Raw genomic sequence first — 18695 nt, 5'->3', positions numbered from 1 at the left:
ATGGAAGGAATACGGAGTCACTGTATCAAAAAGAATTGGTCGACATTCAGTCATTAGTTAGGAAGTAGCATATGATCAAGAACCAATGGTAATGAAAGAAGTTCAAGCTGCACTGAAGGCATTGGTGAAAAACAAGTTTCTAGGAAGTGACAGGACACCAATTAAGGTGTTTCAATAAATGGATGCAGCACTGGAAGTGCTCACTCCTCTATGCCAAGAAATTTGGAAGACAGCTGCCTGGCCAATAGACTGGAAGAGATACACACTTGTGTCTATTCCAAAGAAAGGTGATCCAGAAGAATGCAGAAATTATCGAGAAATGTCATTAATGTCACACACAAGTAAAAGTTTGCTGAAGGTCATTCAAAAGCAACTGTAGCAGTACATTGACAGGGAACTGCCAGAAATTCAAGCTAGACTGAGAAGACAACATGGAATGAGGGATGTCATTGCTAAGGTCAGACAGATCTCGGCTGAAAGCAGAGAATACCAGAAACATGCTTACCTGTGCTTTACTGACTATGCAAAGGCATTTGACTATGTGGATCATAACAAATTATGGATAACATTGTGAAGAACAAGAATCACAGAACACTTAATTGTGCTCATGAGGAACCTATACATAGGCCAAGAGGCAGTCCTTCAAACAGAACAAGGGGACACTGCGTGGTTTAAAATCAGGAAAGATGTGCATCAGAGTTGTATCCTTTCACCATACTTATTCAATCTGTATGCTGAACAAATAATCCAAGAAGCTGGATTATATGAAGAAGAACACAGCATCAAGCTTGGAGGAAGACTTATTATCAACCATCGATATGCAGATGACACAACCTTGCTTGCTGAAAGTGAAGGGGACCTGAAGCACTTACTGATGAAGATCAGAGACTACATAACAGCCTTCAGTATGGATTACACCTCAACATAAAGAAAACAAAAATCCTCACAACTGGACCAATAAGCTAAACTTCATAATAAATGGAGAAAACATTGAAATTGTCAGGCATTTCATTTTACTTAGATCCACAGTCCACGCCCATGGAAACAGCAGTCAAGAAATCAAACAACAGATTGCATTGGGGAAATCTGCTGCAAAAGACCTCTTTAAAGTGTTGAAAAGCAAAGATGTCACTTTAAGGACTATGGTGCCCCTGATGCAATCCATGGTATTTTCAATCACCTCATATGAATGTGAAAGCTGGACAATGAATAAGGAAGACGGAAGAAGAATTGATGCCTGTGAATTATGGTGTTGGCGAAGAATATTGAATATCTCATGGACTGCCAGAAGAATGATCATGTCTGTCTTGGAATAAATACAGCCAGAGTGCCCCTTGGATGCGAGGATGGCGAGATTTTGTCTTGGATACTTTGGGGATGTTATCAGGAGGAGCCAGTCCCTGGAGAAGGACATCATGATTGGTAAAGGAGATAGTCAGCAAAAAAGAGGAAAACCGTTAATGAGATATATTGACCCGGTGGCTGCAACAATGGGCTCAAGCATAACAATGATTATGAAGATGGCGCAGGACCGGGCAGTGTTTCGTTCTGTTGTACATAGGGTCCCTATGAGTTGTAACCGACTCGACAGCACCTAACAACAGCTCATTTTTACCTCTACACTTCAAGCTAATTCTGTTTTCTTCTAACATTTGAAATTAACTAAAAAACGTTGACTTCTTTATTGTCAAGGAAGACACTATTACAAGGATAGTTTCCTCCTTGGATGAACAAATTAGCATTCAGAGTACTTAAGGTATATATTTCTTTTTTACTCCTAATTTGCCACATCATCTATTTTTAGAACACATTTGCTCATGCTCTTACTCTAAAGGATCTACAGGGGATGCACGATCTATACCATGTGCTTGCTCTCTTTTGACCACTTGACAAGGAAGGCATTTCTTGTGCACAGTTAATCAGTTTACAATTATCTTCCCTCCACAGGGTACACCAAGGCAGAAAAGTGAAACAACTGTACGAGTTACCCGGAAGTTAGTGACATTGCCAGGCTTCATACTTTCATCCCGTGAACCCAGTGTTTTGCTCACTAATCCTCACTATCAGTGAGTCATGAGGTTGTGTATGTGGGCCATTGGAACAATGATCAAGCCAGCAACCCTCAATTCAATAGCACTTACCTTGGTCTCTCTGCCACCTTCCTGAACATTTCAAGAAAATGGTTTCGAGCTTATGGCATATAGCATAAAAGGCCAATAAGAGATTTTTCCTATATCAGTTTCAATTTATCCCTCAAATACCAGCAGCAAGGACAACCTCACGAGCAACTGACCTTAGTACTTAGACGTGCCACCACGTAGCTACAGTAAAACATGCACTGCTGAGATTCATGGCCCGAGCAGAGATACGAAAACCTAAGCATGGTAGGTTGAAACATCATAGATGTCTCCCAGACCTGAAATGGGTTGCAGGTGTTTGTCTCAGAGATGAGACCAGATAATGAATAAAACATGCCTAGAGCTTTGTGTCCAGAAAATGTGACAAGCTTGAATCTGATGACTTCAAGAATGAGATGAAATATGAGTTTGAGCTCATCTGCAAAGCTCTTAACAAATCCAAGATGCCGTGGTGGGTATTGTTGCATAAGACCTACAGTCTGCCTCAAGTTTATGGGAGGACAGGGAGGAAGATGGAGGTGGAAGGGTCTGGAAGAGAAAAGAAAGCAGAAGGAGACAAAAGGAACACAAACTGGCGATGACATGCGGGGCCTTAAATCTCATTAAAGACTAAATTTGACCTTTACTTTGGAGCCAGAAAAAAAGAGGTAAAGAGTGCTCTGCAGATCAATGTATTTTATAAGTGTATTACTCTGGTTTATAGATGTCATTGCAGTTCTATATCATCGATGAGTCTACCTTAGCCTTGGTTGGTGAATGGAGACACCCCTTACTGTACTTTAGTCTAAAAATGAACACAATGTCAAGTCATCTTCCCACCACGTAAAAATCTTTACTAACCCAGATGGAAATTGAGACAAACTTTTGTGACTAGTTTTTCCATGGAAAGTTATCTTATTTCCCATATATGTAAGTGCAGATCTGCTAAAAAGAAAGAGCTAGACTGGCATTAAGACTTTAAATAGTGCATTTCTGTTGAAACTCCAATTGTGGTTTAGGAGAAGTCCAGTAGGTGTAGCTGTAACACTGCCCAATTCCAGCGAGGCGGTCTAGAGCCAGTGTGAATGAGCTCTGTACTTTCAGTGAGTACTCTCAGTGTCTTAATTTGAAGTGTTGTCATCTTTAAAGAAAAACTAATGAGTTGGAACCCCAAATCAATTACTGATATTTTGGGATCTCCAGGGAAATACATAATCGGGTTGCTAGTTAGAGGACGGGACTGGGCAAAGTTTCATTCTGTTATATAGAAGGTCACCATAAGTCAGAGCCCATTTGGCGGCAATTAAAAACAATTTTGGTAACACCTCCCTAGTGATCCAAATGGGTACATGCAGCTTCATAAATGCCTCCACACCCATTCACTAGGACTCTTATTTCCTCAGCACCTACCAGGCTCGCAGTACACAAAGATGTATTCAAATCATTAGCCTTGAAGTTCACTCTTCCTTTCCAAACACTAAAAAATATAGAGCCTGAAGGAATCTAAGAACTTATCTAATACACAAATACAAAATTTGTTACATGCAGTGGGATAACTCTGAGCCCCACCATTTATTAATTTCATGATCTTAGGAAATCTATTTTGCTTCTCTGAGCCTCAGTTTTTGAATCTTTCCAAAGTGAAAATAACAGTAACATCCAACTGAAGGGATGGCAGTAAAGGCAAACAATATGATAAACATAAAAGTGTTGGATAAAACATATTGTGCTATAATGATGTCTTGTTTATCAACAGTGTTGATTTATCATGATGAAGGATGGTCTCAAGTCTTCTAATACTCACCTCAATGGATCAAACTTTAAAGGGAGAGGGCTCCCCTCTGTATTCTACTTATAGCCTCCATTCTATCCTGTATATGTATCTGTATGGCTCTACCAGTCTGTATGCTTGTCACTGCTTATTCTTGTTGGTCTTGACTGGGTGCTTCTTGAGGCCAGGGTCTGAAAAATATTCATCTCCTTTACCAAAGCATCTGACGTAATGTTTGGCAATTCATAATTGCTCTATACATGTTCACGGAATAAATTTTATCGATTAAAGCAAAATACTATAGGAAACAAACAAAAATATGTATGACTGTGTTGTAAAGAATGCTTCATTTGCTCCTAAGAGTCATCATACCGGAGAAAAGGGTGATATTCAGGCAATTTGAGGAAATTTGGTAACACTTTAATTCTCGCTCTCATAATTTAGTACAAATCAATCAAGACACACTTGTTGAGAACTAGTTATGCTCAAGGTATTATACTATATGCTATGGAAGATAAAAATTAATATATAACCTCTGCCCCTCACCACCAAGGATTTTAAGGACTGAAATAAATAAAGCAGAGAGAGAGAGAAAATAAAGTGCAAGTATAAGATTTGTGTTGAAAACACCGTAACCATCAACCAAAATTCAGACCCCAACCTCCATAGTTTAGAGTTGCACTCAAAAGGGGCTATCCAGCCTGGGACTACAATTCCCACCACACTTTAGGTGAGGCTATGTGACTAGTTTTTGTCCATGGATGATGAGAAAAATACATGTTTGTCACTTCAAAGTCAGGATAGTATGCTTCCCTGAGTCTGCTGGAAAAATACAGAAACCCCAAGGCTTTAGGGGATATTGTAAGGGGCCAAGATGGAAGGACTCTGGGTTCCTGAATCACCATGTGGAGGAAAAGACATCTGCTGGCTGGAAGTCTACTCTGGACAGTGATATGAGCAAGAAATACACCTCTATTGGGTTAAGCCACTGAAACTTTGGAATTTAATTGTCACTGTCCTAACATGGCACATAACATAACAAGGGACACGTATGATTTTCAAATGAATAGGGCAACCATTACTTATTTCAATTCAGGGAACAATCAGTACAGGATCAAGTGGGCTAAAAGCTTCCTTCAGGAGGTGAAGTTGGAATTGAGCCCTATAGAGCAGGGATCGTATTCCAGATTGGAGGACAAGTAAAGATCCCAATATAGGAGACTGAGAACATATTGACAAGACAGTGAGCAGACAAGTTGCACCAGAATACCAAAAGCTATCATGAAACATTTTATTACCCATTCAAGTCTTTAGGACAGTAACTTGGCTATTGAGTTGTCATGGGCCATAGCAATGGGATCCACCTCAGTCAGGTCGCTTATTATAACAATCAGACATTTTATTCTTCCAGCAAGGTCAGCTTTGGATTTTAAAGTCAGATGTTGCCAGCTGCGTAGAAATGTAAAGCAATAGTTTAAATTGTATTTTTCATTTGCAATGAAAGGCACACTCAGAATCACTTAGTAAAACCAGGGTAGAGCAGGTACTTTCTGCTCCCCTAGTTTCTCTTAGCGCAAGCATCAAAAGCTGATGTATTTTGTAGCTATCTGTGTGGAGGTCTTACCACTCCCCCATGAGGACAAAGAAGATATATTACTTGTCATTGCGTTTCCCTCTAATCACAACCAAAATATTGACCTTACTGGAAACAGAACTATAGAAGATTAGAACAGTATGGAATGATAGAGCTCATATAATTCAGAATCCTGATTTTGTACTAGAGCTATGTATTTTTCTTATTGAGGATGAAATTCTCAGTGATATATCCTAGAAAATGTTAAATTAGTTAACTTTCATTTTGTTGCTAGTGACAAATAAGCTTAAGGGGAAAAACAGTGATAAATAATGAGGATACTAGAATTTCTTCTAAAATCCAAGGAATGCTGTAAATCTAGGCTTTGAGAACAAATCATTCCAAGGATTTAGCTCTCACAGGTATGCCTCTCTATCTCTCATCTGAATTTTTCTTTTAGTCCATTTATCTGCTTTATTCTTCTGTTTTGCACAAAACAATTTCTCCATTTCCTTGTGTATATGATACGGTAATTGGCTTCTGCCAAAAGATCTGAAATTTATATCTCAATTCAAGAGAGTGAGCTGATTATTCTGAGCTTGAATTTCTTAGGCCCTATTGTAAACATCTGGCTGTGCAAAGATTAAGTGCTGTGCTGCTAACCCAAATGTTGGCAGTTGGAACCCACTCAATAGCTCTGCAGGAGAAAGACTTGGAAATCTGTATCCATAAGGACTACAGCTAAGAAAACCCTATGGGGCATTTCTACTGTGTCACTTGCGGTCACTATGAGTCGAAATGGGCTCAACAGCATTCAACAACAACAGCAACAAATTCTAAACAGAAGGGAAAGAAAACGATTGGCACCATGAATTTGACTAGAGGTGGGAAAAGGTAAGCTTACTGTATTATCATGGTGGTTTCTATTGTTACTGTGTGTATGGTATGGAGTGGAGCTGGGGAGATTCGTGGAAGAGGAGAGGAAATTCCCAGAAATGGTGAGGTCTATTAGATAGACAAACAAGTGCTAAGTGATTTATGCAAGGAAACACACAACTAGTCAATGCAGAAAAGAGAACAAAATGCCAAGAGGTCGAGTGGCTTACCCAGAAAACAGTCAGTTAACAGGAGAGAAACAACTGGAGCTCAGTTTCTTAATCCAGTTCTGGTAGTTGTTCATTAAGTGTTTCTTTTTCATCACGTCAATCCTCAAGGGAGATGCTTAGTCTCTGAAGTCATTCTAGACATGAATCTGTCTCAAGAGTTTCACTCATGGCATATATTCTCCCTGAGATTCTAAATTCCAACCTCCAGGTTCATTTTAGGTAATTATTTCTTCCTAGACACCATTCTTTCCCTTTCTGGTTCATGTAGACACTGTGAGTATTGTTCAACACAGATGGTCTCCTGTCAAAATGATTGCTTGCTAGAGTTGTCAAAGCAGATGCCAAATTGTACAATTTGGTGCAGATAATGCTTTGGAAAAGGGACACATTTGTCCCTGGCTTGAATTCACACTGCCTGGATTTGCTGGGGGTGGAGGGGTACAAGGGGAGAATGAAAACCAAGTGTTGGTTATGATTCGTAGCATTAGGATTTGCCAGGTCAGTTGAAAAGTAGATGAAACAGCACAACTTAATTAACAAAGCTGACATTTACATCTCAGCCTCAGTCATGATGAGTGACACCTTAAAAGGTCTGAACCCAAGAGCTTAGCTCATTACCTTGAATTTTAAAATATCTTCTCAAGAGGATTGATGGATTGGTATAATTTATTGAATTTCATATAGTTTATGTATCTAAGTGTTGATCAAATGATTCCTGGAGAACTGTAGGCCAGGATTGTCCATGGTTTTCCTGGAGACAAATTAGACCAAGAAGGTTTTTGTCTCTCAGAACAACTCCAAGAAGAGAGACTCAGTGTTAGCTGGTAGCATAATAACATGACTGCCCCTCAAATCCAATTGCCTCACATTAAATTATCTTACATGATTTGAAACTGAACTATTGCCAAAGTGTTAACTTTGATCACCTCCTAAAGTAACATTCCTTCTGACCAAATACTTTGGTATATATAGTTTATTATTACTCAATAGTAATTGTAAATGGAATAAACTAAGGGAAAATATCCTATACGTATGTAATTTAGAGGTTAATATTGAACACAGTTGCTTCTGTTCTACCTCCTAGTTCGTTGTGTAGCACCTGGGAACTTAAAACCTTGCAGGTGGCCATCCCATCCAAGCCACAGCAATTGGTCTCTATTTGCCTGCAGCAACAGAGGAGTAAGGAAAGTCAGGAAGAGGAGGAGGGTATGAAATATGTGGCTAATTGCCTCCATCAACAACTGTCTCCTTTGCCATGAGACCAGAACTGGATGATACCTGGCTACCATTTCCAAACAGTTTGATCAAAGATTCTACAGAATGATCCAGATCAAAAGGGGGGAAATGTACAGCAGAATTTAAAATTCTTATGGATCCCAGACTTTCTGGAGCCATGGGGGGTGGGTGAACCCCTAAAACTATTGCCCTGACATAATCATTAAAACTTAAACCAAAAATATCCCATGAGGTCTTCTTAAAATCAAATAATAGCTTAACTTAACTAACAAAAAATGTCTGCCTTGAGCATTATGCTCTTTTAAGAGCTACCTATGTGGGATTAAAATGATAACAATAACTTGAAAGATTAGATAGGAAACTTAGGGGGCAATGAGTTTATGTTAATAGGGGAGGAACAGCTCAGAAAAGGAAGGTGAGAATGGTTGTACAACTCAAAGAATGTAATCAATGCTACTGAATTGTACATGCAGAAACTTTTGAATTGGTGTATGTTTTGCTGTGTATATTCTCAACAACAACAACAAAATAAAATTTTAAAAACTATATTGAACACTATTAGCCAGCATCTCTTTATGGATATTTGAGTTCACGTTTGTAAAAACTGCATGGGGTCAGTTTCTGACCTCCTCTAACTCCACAAAGGGGAAGGAGAATAAAGACTAACAGCCCAAGGCTGATTCCTATAAAGCAGAGGTCAGACATGCCTCCTCTCTCCACCATCTTTACCAATTCTGACACCAACCGCCCCTCCCACGGGTTCAATAATTCTTTGCTGAGTTCAGTAATTCATTGCAATGGTCACACAGAACTTACAGACCATACACAATTATGGGGTTTATTATGGAAGTATCAGGTTACAATTCAGGCTCAGGAACACTCAGGGATACAGTTTTTCCATCAGGACAGCCTCCTCCCACTTTGTGCTTGCAGGCATACCTCTCCCTGTGCCTAGGCACTCTAATTTCTCTCTCCGTGGGCTAGGAAGCCCACAGTGCCGTCTCCTGCTGCCAGGTCTCTCCTGCCACCACTTCTCACTGTTTTCAGGGTTACAGCTTGCTCTCTCTGTCTCTTGGTCCCAGGAGCCCCCCAGTGCAGGGACCTTAGGTCCCAAAGACCTGCTGGCTTCTGGCTTTTCTTCTCCGGCTCTAGGGTGGCTTATTTCAAAGCCCAGTGGGATGGAAAAACAGACCAATCCCTTTGGTGGGCCACAATTACTGTATCACACAGTCCTGCCCAATCACTTGGGTGGGAGTTACAGGACGATGGCTAGAAAGGCCACACAAAAGCCATCTATGGCACTGCAATGTTCCTCTTCCATCTGTTTGTACCTATACCAAAAAAAAACCCAAACCCACTGCAGAAGAGTTGATTTCCAACTCTTAGCGACCACATAGGATGCAGTAGAACTGCCCCTGCCCCACAGGGTTTTCAAGGAGTGGCTGGTGGATTCGAACAGTCAACCTTTTGGTTAGCAGCCCAACTCTTCACCACTGTGCCCCCTAACAGGGTTAAATTCAGTGCAATTTAAGAAGACTGAGGTAGAGTGAGGACAAATGCTATCAACAGTTCACAGTTTGAAGATTTATATATTCTCTCTCAAATGGACTCTTTTAAAGACAATTATCTTATGACTATGGAATATGTTCATTTTAGAAAATTCTAAAAATAACGCTAAGAAAATTAAAGTCACCAACAGTCCCCAACCCAGAAATAACCACTGATAATATTTTGAATATTTTTCTTTCAAATGTGTATGTGTGTGTGTGTACCATGTTGAATAGCATCCCTCCAAAATTCATGTGTACCCAGAACCTCAGAGTGTAATCTCATTAAATAGGGTCTTTGCAGATGTAATTAGTTAGGATACTGGATTAGTGTGGGTGATAAATCCAATAACTGGTGTCCTTGTAAGGTGTCCATGTGAAGGAGGCAGAGATAGGAGTGATGGAACTACAAGCCAAAGAATGCCAAGGATTGTCAGAAACTACTAGACACTAGAAGAGAACCATGGAACAGATTATCCCTCACAATTTCCGGAAGGAGCCAAAACCTTGATTTTGTGAGACAATAAATTTCTGCTGTTTGAAACCAGTCAGCTTGTGGTAATTTGTTAGAGTAGCCCTAGGAAGCTAATACTATGTGTATATTTGCATGTGTGTGTGCGCGTGTATATGTGTGTGTGTGTGTGTGGAGAAATTTTCTATTTCTTTCTTTCTTTTTCCTTGTACCTCCCATCTATGTAGGAAGGGGTAAGATAGTTACAGGTAATCAATATTAGTTAAAAAAAAAACTGTTTGTTTTGTGAATACTTTATTCTGAAAATAAATATAAACAGTCTATATAGCCTAAAACCTCACAATCAACACAGTTCTACCTTTTCAGGATGAACCAGGTGTTGCAGCCAGAAACTCAAGGACAAGATGCTGTTGCTCCAGGAGACAGCTGAAACTCCAGGGGGAGAGAGAAGAGATAAAAAGACCAAGGGATTCCTGGCATGAAGGCAATACTAGATACCCTCCAAGGTAGACTCATCATTAGTTGAAAAGTGAACTTTGTAGGAAAGAAAATGAATGGCTTACATCATCTTTGGGCTCTGGGTGTATGTGTAATTGCATAAAGTAAATTGTTTCTTTGTTTTTCATTGCCATTGACTGAACCTACAGCCGAGCTTTCAGCTGTTGTTACCATAACTAAGATATGTATCATACATTTTTTTCGAATTAGAATTATACTCAAAAGACATTTCCATCAGCTTTTAAAACAAGATCTATTATGAGCATTTTCACATCATTAAATATTTTTGAAATATGATTATTTTTGATGATTGTATACTATCCCATCAAGTGATAACACCATTATTAAACTGATACCCTTATGTTGATTATTTAATTTTCAAGATTTTTAAAAAATAATAAATAAATCTATATACCAATATTTGGGTACATTTATGATTGTCTTTTTTTCACGGTAACTTCCTGTAAGAGGAATTCTGAAATCAAAAGTTAAGGGTAGTCTTAAAAGTTCTTGATAAGTATTGCTGAATTATTTCTAAAAGAAGTATAGAAGTTTATATTTTCATTACCTCATGTTGGTTGGTCCAAAAGGTGATTTTTAAGTAGATAATTGAAAAGTCATCTGCATACACGATGAATTAGATTTGTAATAGAAACACATTAAAATTACAAATGTAATTTTAAATGTGTGCTAGTAGCCTGTTGAAAAATAATATCATTATCAGAAGGAGAAGGAAGCAAAAGCAGAAATAAAAAAACATGTCAAGCAAGCAATTGTAGTTTCTAATTTTCGTGAGAAATTCACTGTCTATGAATACATTTACTCCTGGGCAGGATCCACTTGGATCTCACCTCTGGGGCCGCACAGAGATCTTCCCACAGGGGGCCTCAGCCGGCGTTTGCACAAGGCTCTTACGTGTGAGGAAGGCCTGACTGACTTTCCATACTTAACATGTCAGTGTGCATTCCACCCATCAAGACAATCACCATCCAAAACATTTGTGTTACTCCAGGAAACATCTACTGGAGTAGAAAACTGTCCGGTTGTTTATTTACTGTTGACATATATAGCCAGGTAGGTAAAATAATTTTTCAGGGAATTCTGAAAGTATACCAGGGAATAGGTCAATAAAATAAAGAAAAAGACTTCAGGCCTGAATGTCAGAATATATGCCCTCGCCTGGGGAGTTATTTATGAAACTGGATCCCAAACAGAGCAAAGGAAATCCTACTGCACAGGACAGTTGAAACTACATAGTAAGAACAATTGCTTACTGTCAGAGGCTGAGACTTTGGTGATGACTGCTGTATTTTCTTTCTCTCTCTATCACAAAAGAAAGCTCCCCAAAGACCATAGAAAATTAGTCCAATATATTCTGCTTCTTATTTGGAATTCCAAACTTGCTTTAAGTTTGCTGTTTTAAGGCTCTGTGCGCACACACACACACACATAACAGGGTCACACAGGCAAACCTGACTCTCTCGTACACCAATTGAGCCAGCGACTCACATTAGCACCTTAAAAGCTCCCTTCCTTCAGAAGCAGCTGTGTGTGCACACACTAGAGTGTGCGTGTGTGTGTGTGTGTGTGTGTGTGTGTGTGTGGTGTGCTTACCAGTATTAGTATTACTAGTAGATAGAAGGGTAAAACATTTGAAGGAGAAAATAAAGCAAAGGGAAATGCCTTCCCTTCACACTGGCTTATTCCGGCCTGGCTTCCACTTACACTGCTAGCTTTTTATTTATTTTCCTTGAAAATGGCATTGCTTAAAACTGCACCTTACTAAATTGATCATCTCATAACTCAGGACTGAAGATTGTTTTCCACAATAAGTGTTAATAATTCAGGTGTTCAATGTTCACATGAAATACTTTTGAATAAGCTTTTATTTTTCTTTTCATGATGCATTTGTCAAAATACGTTTGGATTTTTCTTGCTGAACTCAATTTCCAAAGGCGAGGAGGCTTTGAAATTCCTCTACTGAAAACTGTTTGCAATTGGCTTACTCATGCCTAGAAAAAGTAAAACCAGTATAGCCTTTCTGCCTTCCAAGTAGGCTCATTTCCCATGCGGTTTCTAATTTATTCACTCCCTTTTTCCCTTTCTCCCTTTTCTCTCTTCTTTCCATTTCTCCTCTCCTTTTCTTTCTCTTCTCCTAGGCTTTCCCCTTTTTTCTTTTTTTGTGTAACTTTTCTCCCCTTCCTTTCTTCATTTTTCTAACTCTCTCTTTTTTGCTGTATACACAACTCCATTGTTGAAAATTCCTAGTTCAAGTTCAGAATCTAAGGCAGATCCTGGGTTCCAGCAGCTTGATATTTCCACCACCAAATTTCTAGTTCCTTCGGGCCCTTTTGATTCTCCTCTAGACTTCTCTGTTCTTATTCCTAACCCTTACTCTTCCATGTCCAGGTCCATTAAACTTGTGTGAAATAGTCTGGATCTCCCATGCCCAGGTCCATAAATGTTGTATGAAATATTTTGGATCTTCTTACCCAAATGTCTTTGGGTCAAATAAATTAAATAAATTGAGCAAGAAACATTCAGGGAAAAAAAATTAAATCCTTTCATGATTTGCTACCTTGCAGATAGCCAATTGCTTATTTAGGGCCAAGGTCAAAAAGATAAAATTGTCACCATGTTTGACCTTTCTGGTACTTTCTTTTATTGTGCTGGAGAAGCAAGTGCCTCTCTCAGTAACTCCTTCTGAGTGGCTATGATCTTTCTTAAAAAGCTGACAGGGAAAGAAATGAAAATCAGGTTCGCGATATTGCATGGGTAGTACTAAGTTGAGGGCAACTTGGTATTGATTCTGAATTACAATGCTTGGAACCTCACAAATTAGAAAAATTTGATAGTGGTATAAGGTTCTTTGGTTTTCATACTTTCCAAAATTTAGTTTCAGAAAGTTATTAAAGTCTATTCATCTATTTAATTACTTGTGACATTCTGTTAAAAATACAAACTCCTGAGCATAACAATACTTGGCAATGTGTACTACAGGACACACGCAGATGTGGCCCTGAGCCATCATTGCTCCCACTAGCTCTCCTGTGTGAAATGAGTCAGTGTCATCACCTTAGGCTTACAAAAGTTAAATACGAAAAAAGAAGAAAAGAAGGAAGGAGGGAGAGAGGAAGAGAGGGAGGATGGAGGGAGGGGGGAGGGGGGAGGGAGGAGGAAGGGAGGAGAGGGAGAGAGAGGAGGAAAGAGGAAGGAGGGAAGGAAGAAGGACAGAAGCAAAGAAGGAAAGAAAACAGAAGTCCTATGTTCAGCCACTCATGTTATCCATTTGTTTTTAATGAGTCAGCATCAAACATCTTTTTTCCCTTGCATAAGAGAAGAAAATGGATCTGAACCTTGGCAGAAAAAGTTTAGAAGGCTATGGATCCCTGCTTTACTACTAGGTTGTGCTGTAATTCTTAAATATTTGTTGGTTTGTCTCCTACCTGGCCTGTTAACTCTTTGATAGGGCCATAGTTTATGCTTTTACTTGAATTTTCCGATGTGCTGGGTATCTTCCATTTGCTCCTGCAGGTCCACCTCACACCTGCCTCACCCTTCTCTGTGCTCTGGGAAATTGACCCAGGTGTGCAGCATCCATCGATGAGTTTTGCTCATGGGAGAACCAGCCTGTGGGAGATCCAGCAGCAGGAGGAGAGTCAAGGTGAATATTTATTTCCCTAATGCCCTTCCTGGCAGGTCTTCTTGGGTTAGATAGATTCTTCTATGAAAGGCCACAGCTGCTATCAGGAGGCCTTCTCTGTGCATGTCTCTCTGGGTTTAGGTATTTGTTCTTCCTCTTGTCCCTTCAGGTATAGGGGTAACCATGGCTCCCTGCTGTTATAGCCCCAGGATTCCTTCTCATTGCTTTTTCTAAACCCTGCTCACATGCTGGTAAATAATCTCTTTATTAACCTTTCCTCAAAATATGCAAATTTAGTGTGCTATTTCCTTTTGAAACCCTGAATGATACTCCTAGGTAATTATTAATTTCTATCTATCTATTTTAAAAAATAGACTATTTTCACTCTGAAAAATATCTCTATAAACCCTTGTCAATGAAAAAATAAAAAAAGTCTGACATATATTAGTTTCTATCTATATATATTATGAAGGAGCCCTGATGATGTAGTAGTTAAGCACTCTGGTCCTAACTGAAAGGCCAGTAGTTAGAACCCACCAGCCACTCCTCAGGAGAAAGATGTGACATGCTGCTTCCATAAAGATTTATTGCCTTGGAAACCCTATGGACAGTTCTACCCTGTCCTAGGGGGTCGCTATGAGTTGGAATCTACTTGATGGCAGTGTTTTTGTTTTTTTTTTTTAATCTATATATTACAAGTTTCTTTTCTAAATAAAAAGATTTTAAAATATTTTGGGGAATATTCAGGTCTTATTAATCAGCTATTTTTTATGTTTCTCTAACACTCATGTATAGTAAAAGGAAAGCTCAATTTGCTAGTCCGTTAGCAAGTATTTATTGACATTCTATGACATGCTAAACATGTTTAAGAGTTTGAGATACAATACCTAAGAAGATAGGCAAAATCTCTACCCTCAGGGAGATAGCATTATAGTGGAGAACACCACATAATATATGTTTAAATAAACCAATAAATAAGTGTTATGAAGAAGATAAATAGGGCAGTTTTGACAGACAGTGGCTATAACAGGAGAGTTATAGCATAGGATGAATATCAAGTTAGTAATGAAAAGTATCCAGGTAGCCAGGGTGATCAGAGACATTCTCCATGAGCAGTGACATGAATTGAGGCCTAAATAATGAGAAGAAGGCAAGCATATGGAAAGAGCATTCAAAATAGAAGGAACTGTAAGTACAAATGCCATGAAATGAGAATATATTTAGCATGTTTAAAATACCAAAAAAAAGCCACAGATGAAGCAAAGCAAACCAGAGGAAGAACATAGGGAGGAGATTAGGTTGGAGGCATGGGCAGCGCCCAATACTGTTGGGATGTATAGAACGTGGCAAGAAGTTTAAATTGAGATTTCTGGGCAACATGGAGCTATAGGCAGAAGTACCATGCTGTCCGTTCACAGCAAAGATCTGAAAAACTAAGTCAAACAGAGAAAACGGCAATCCTGAAACCCTAAGCATCAAATGAAGAGATAAAGAACTCAGCCAAACATCGAATGAAATAAGAAACTGACAAAGAACAGAGAACAAGGAGTGATACATGCAGAGGTCCCCATCAGCTAATGCAGCACGGATTTGCCATCCTGGACTCCTATCAGATCAGCAAACAGAGGGTACTAGAAAGCAGCTTCACGGAGCTTCCGGAAGGAGACAGAACAACCGGTAACCAGCGATATACGCTTTCCCACCCACACCCCATCTTCACCCCTACTCAGACTCCTCTGCTTCCTGCAGCCAGTGTCTTGGCCAGGAAGCACTACCTTCTCCCTGGTGTCTCTTGGGTTCCACCCACCTGCACTGGCTGGCTCCCTAAGTGCCATTTGTTGGCTGCTGGTATTGCTTTTTTCTGCTTGTTTAGATTTCTTCCTTACCCCTCACCACCTCCCCCTCCGTTCTCTCAAATACCTGGCTCTGAGCGCCATCTTTGCTTTTTCCTGAAACACTGTGAAATGCCGCTGAAATGTGAAACTGCTTCCCGGCCCGTGCTGCCACACCCCAAAGAAAGCACTCATGAATCAAAAAACACTGGAAATAACAAATGTTGGAGAGGCTGCCGGGAGATTGGAACTCTTATGCACTGCTGGTGGGAATGCATAATGATACAACAATTTTGGAAAATGATATAGTGCTTCCTTAGATAGCTAGAAATAGACATACCATACAACCCAGCAATCCCACTCCTACGAATATATCCTAGAGAAATGAGTCATCACTCGAATAGACATATGCACACTCATGTTCATTGCAGCATTGTTCACAATAGCAAAAAGATGGAAACAACCTAGATGCCCATCAACAGATGAATGGTTAAACAAACTATGGTACATACACACAATGGAGTATTATGCAATGATAAAGAACAATGATGAATCTGTGAAGCATCTCATAACATGGATCAAATTGTAGGATATTATGCTGAGTGAAGTAAGTCAATCACAAAAGGACAAATATTGTATGAGACCTCTACTCTAAAAACTCATAAAAAAGTTTACATGCAAAAAGTAACAGTCTTTGTTGGTTACAAAGGATGGGGGGGAATACTAAACAGACAATATATAAGTGGTAACTTTGGTGAAGGGTAAGACTGTATACAATACTGGGGAAGCCAGGACAACTTGTACAAAGAAAGGTCATGGAAGCTCCATAGACACATCCAAACTCCCTGAGGGACTGAATTGCTGGGTAGGGGGCTGTGGGGACCATGCTCTCAGGAACATCTAGCTCAATTGGCATAACACAGTTTATAAAGACAATGTTCCGCATTCTACCTTGGTGAGTAGCGTCTGGGGTCTTAAAAGCCTGTGAGCAACCATCTAAGATACTGCACTGGTCTCACCTCTTCGGAAACAAGAGAGAATGAAGAGAACAGCCTACAAGGAAAAGATTAGTCCAAAGGACTAATGGACCACAGCTACCAAGGACTCCACCAGACTGAGCCCAGTACAGCTAGATGGTGCCTGGCTACCACCACTGACTGCTCTGACCAGGATCACAACAGAGGGTCCTGGACAGAGCTGGAGAAGGATATACAACAAAATTCTAATACACAAAAAGATCAGATTTACTGGCCTGACAGAGACTGGAGAAACCCAGGAGTATGGCCTCAGACACCCTTTTAGCTCAGTGGTGAAGTCGTTCCTGAGGTTCACCATTCAGCCGAGGATTGGACAGCCCCATAAAACAAAACAGGACTAATGAGGTACAGCAGTCCAGGGACAAGGACTAGAAGGCAGGAGGGGACAGGAAAGCTGGCTATAGGGAACCCAAGTTTGAGAAAGGGCAGTGTTGACATGTCATGGGATTTACCACTGTCATAGGGCAATATGTGTACCAACTATTTAATGAGAAACTATTCTGTTCTGTAAATCTTCATCTAAAGTACAAAAAAAAAGAGTTCCAGCAAAATGGTGCTCTAGGCAGAAGCACCATGCCGTCCCTCCACAGCAAAGATCTGAAAAACTAAGCCGAACAGAGAATACAACAATCCTGAAACCCTAAAACATCAAATGAAGAGGTAAAGAACTCAGCCAAGCACCAAATGGAGTGAGAAAACTGACAGAGAACGGAGAGCGAGGAGAGATTCATGCAGAGGTCCCCTACCAGCTAACGCAGTGTGGTTCCACCATCTTGGACTCCTATCAGAGACCAGCAAACGGGGGTATGAGAAAGCAGCCTCATGAAGCGCCCAGCAGGAGATAGAACAACCGGTAATCTGTGGTGTGTGCTTTCCCACCCCCCATCCCTCTTCGCCCCGGCTCAGCCTCCTCTGCTTCCCACGGCCACGGTCTCTTGACCGGGAAGCCCCAGCTGCTTGGATTCCACACATCCAAGCGGGCGGCTCTCTGGGTGCCATTTGTTGACTGTTGGTGTTGCTTTTTTCCACTTCTTTTGATTTCTTTCTTGCCTCTGGCCATCTCCCCCTCCTTTCATTCGAGTGTCTCGCTCCATGCGCCATCTTTGCTTCTTCCTGAGGGGATGCAGAGCACCAGCAATTTGTGATAAACGCTTTCCCACTCTCTAAACTTCTTCACCCATACTCGGCCCCCTCTGCTTCCCATGGACCCAGTCTCTTGTCTAGAAACACCAGCCCACATTAGCTAGATCTCTGAGTGCCATTTGTTGGCTACTAGTGTTGCTCTTTTTTTTCTCCTTCTTTTGATTTGTCACTTGCCTCTCGCAACCTCCCCCTCCTTTCACTGGAGTGTCTGGCTCCATGCGCCATCTTTGCTTCTTCCTGAGGGGCTGCAGAGTGCTGGCAATTTGTGATATATGCTTTCCCACTCTCTACATTTCATCACGTACACTCGGCCTCCTCTGCTTCCCGCGGACACAGTCTCTTGTCCAGAAACACCAGCCCACGCTGGCTGGCTCTGAGTGCCATTTGTTGGCTGCTGGTGTTGCTTTTATTTTTTTTCTTTTCTGCTTCTTTGGATTTCTTGCTTGCCTCTTGCTGCCTCCCCATCCTTTCGCTCGAGTGCCTGGCTCCGTGGGCCATCTTTGCTTCTTCCTGAGGGGCTGTGGAGCTCCATTCAAGTGTGGAGCTCTTTCCTGGTCTGGGCTACCACGCTGGTGGGGTCCCAGGGATTTTGTTTGTTTGTTCATTTTTAATTGTTTGTTGGTTTTCTTTTCCTTTTCTTCAGTTGGGAGCCCTTTCTGGCCAGGTGGAGCTGCGTGGCAAGGAACTCCCCTTCAGCTTCCACAGACGTGCAGAGGGATC

General features: G+C 40.6%; 1 long non-coding RNA gene across 1 annotated transcript; it reads right to left on the bottom strand.

Moving 5' to 3' along the window:
- Positions 1-3986: 3986 nt before the first annotated feature.
- Positions 3987-15945, bottom strand: LOC111821091 (uncharacterized). Its single transcript, XR_002824573.1, has 5 exons — positions 15884-15945; positions 13767-13950; positions 10889-11018; positions 5187-5337; positions 3987-4079 (listed from the first exon to the last, which is right to left on the bottom strand). It is a non-coding gene; the product is annotated as an uncharacterized LOC111821091 (long non-coding RNA).
- Positions 15946-18695: the final 2750 nt, after the last annotated feature.

This window comes from Trichechus manatus, unplaced genomic scaffold, assembly GCF_000243295.1.
Source record: "Trichechus manatus latirostris isolate Lorelei unplaced genomic scaffold, TriManLat1.0 scaffold00064, whole genome shotgun sequence".
Lineage (NCBI taxonomy): Eukaryota > Metazoa > Chordata > Mammalia > Sirenia > Trichechidae > Trichechus > Trichechus manatus.
The sequence above is the reverse complement of the archived record's forward strand: the minus strand, read 5'-3'. Positions and strand labels throughout refer to the sequence as shown.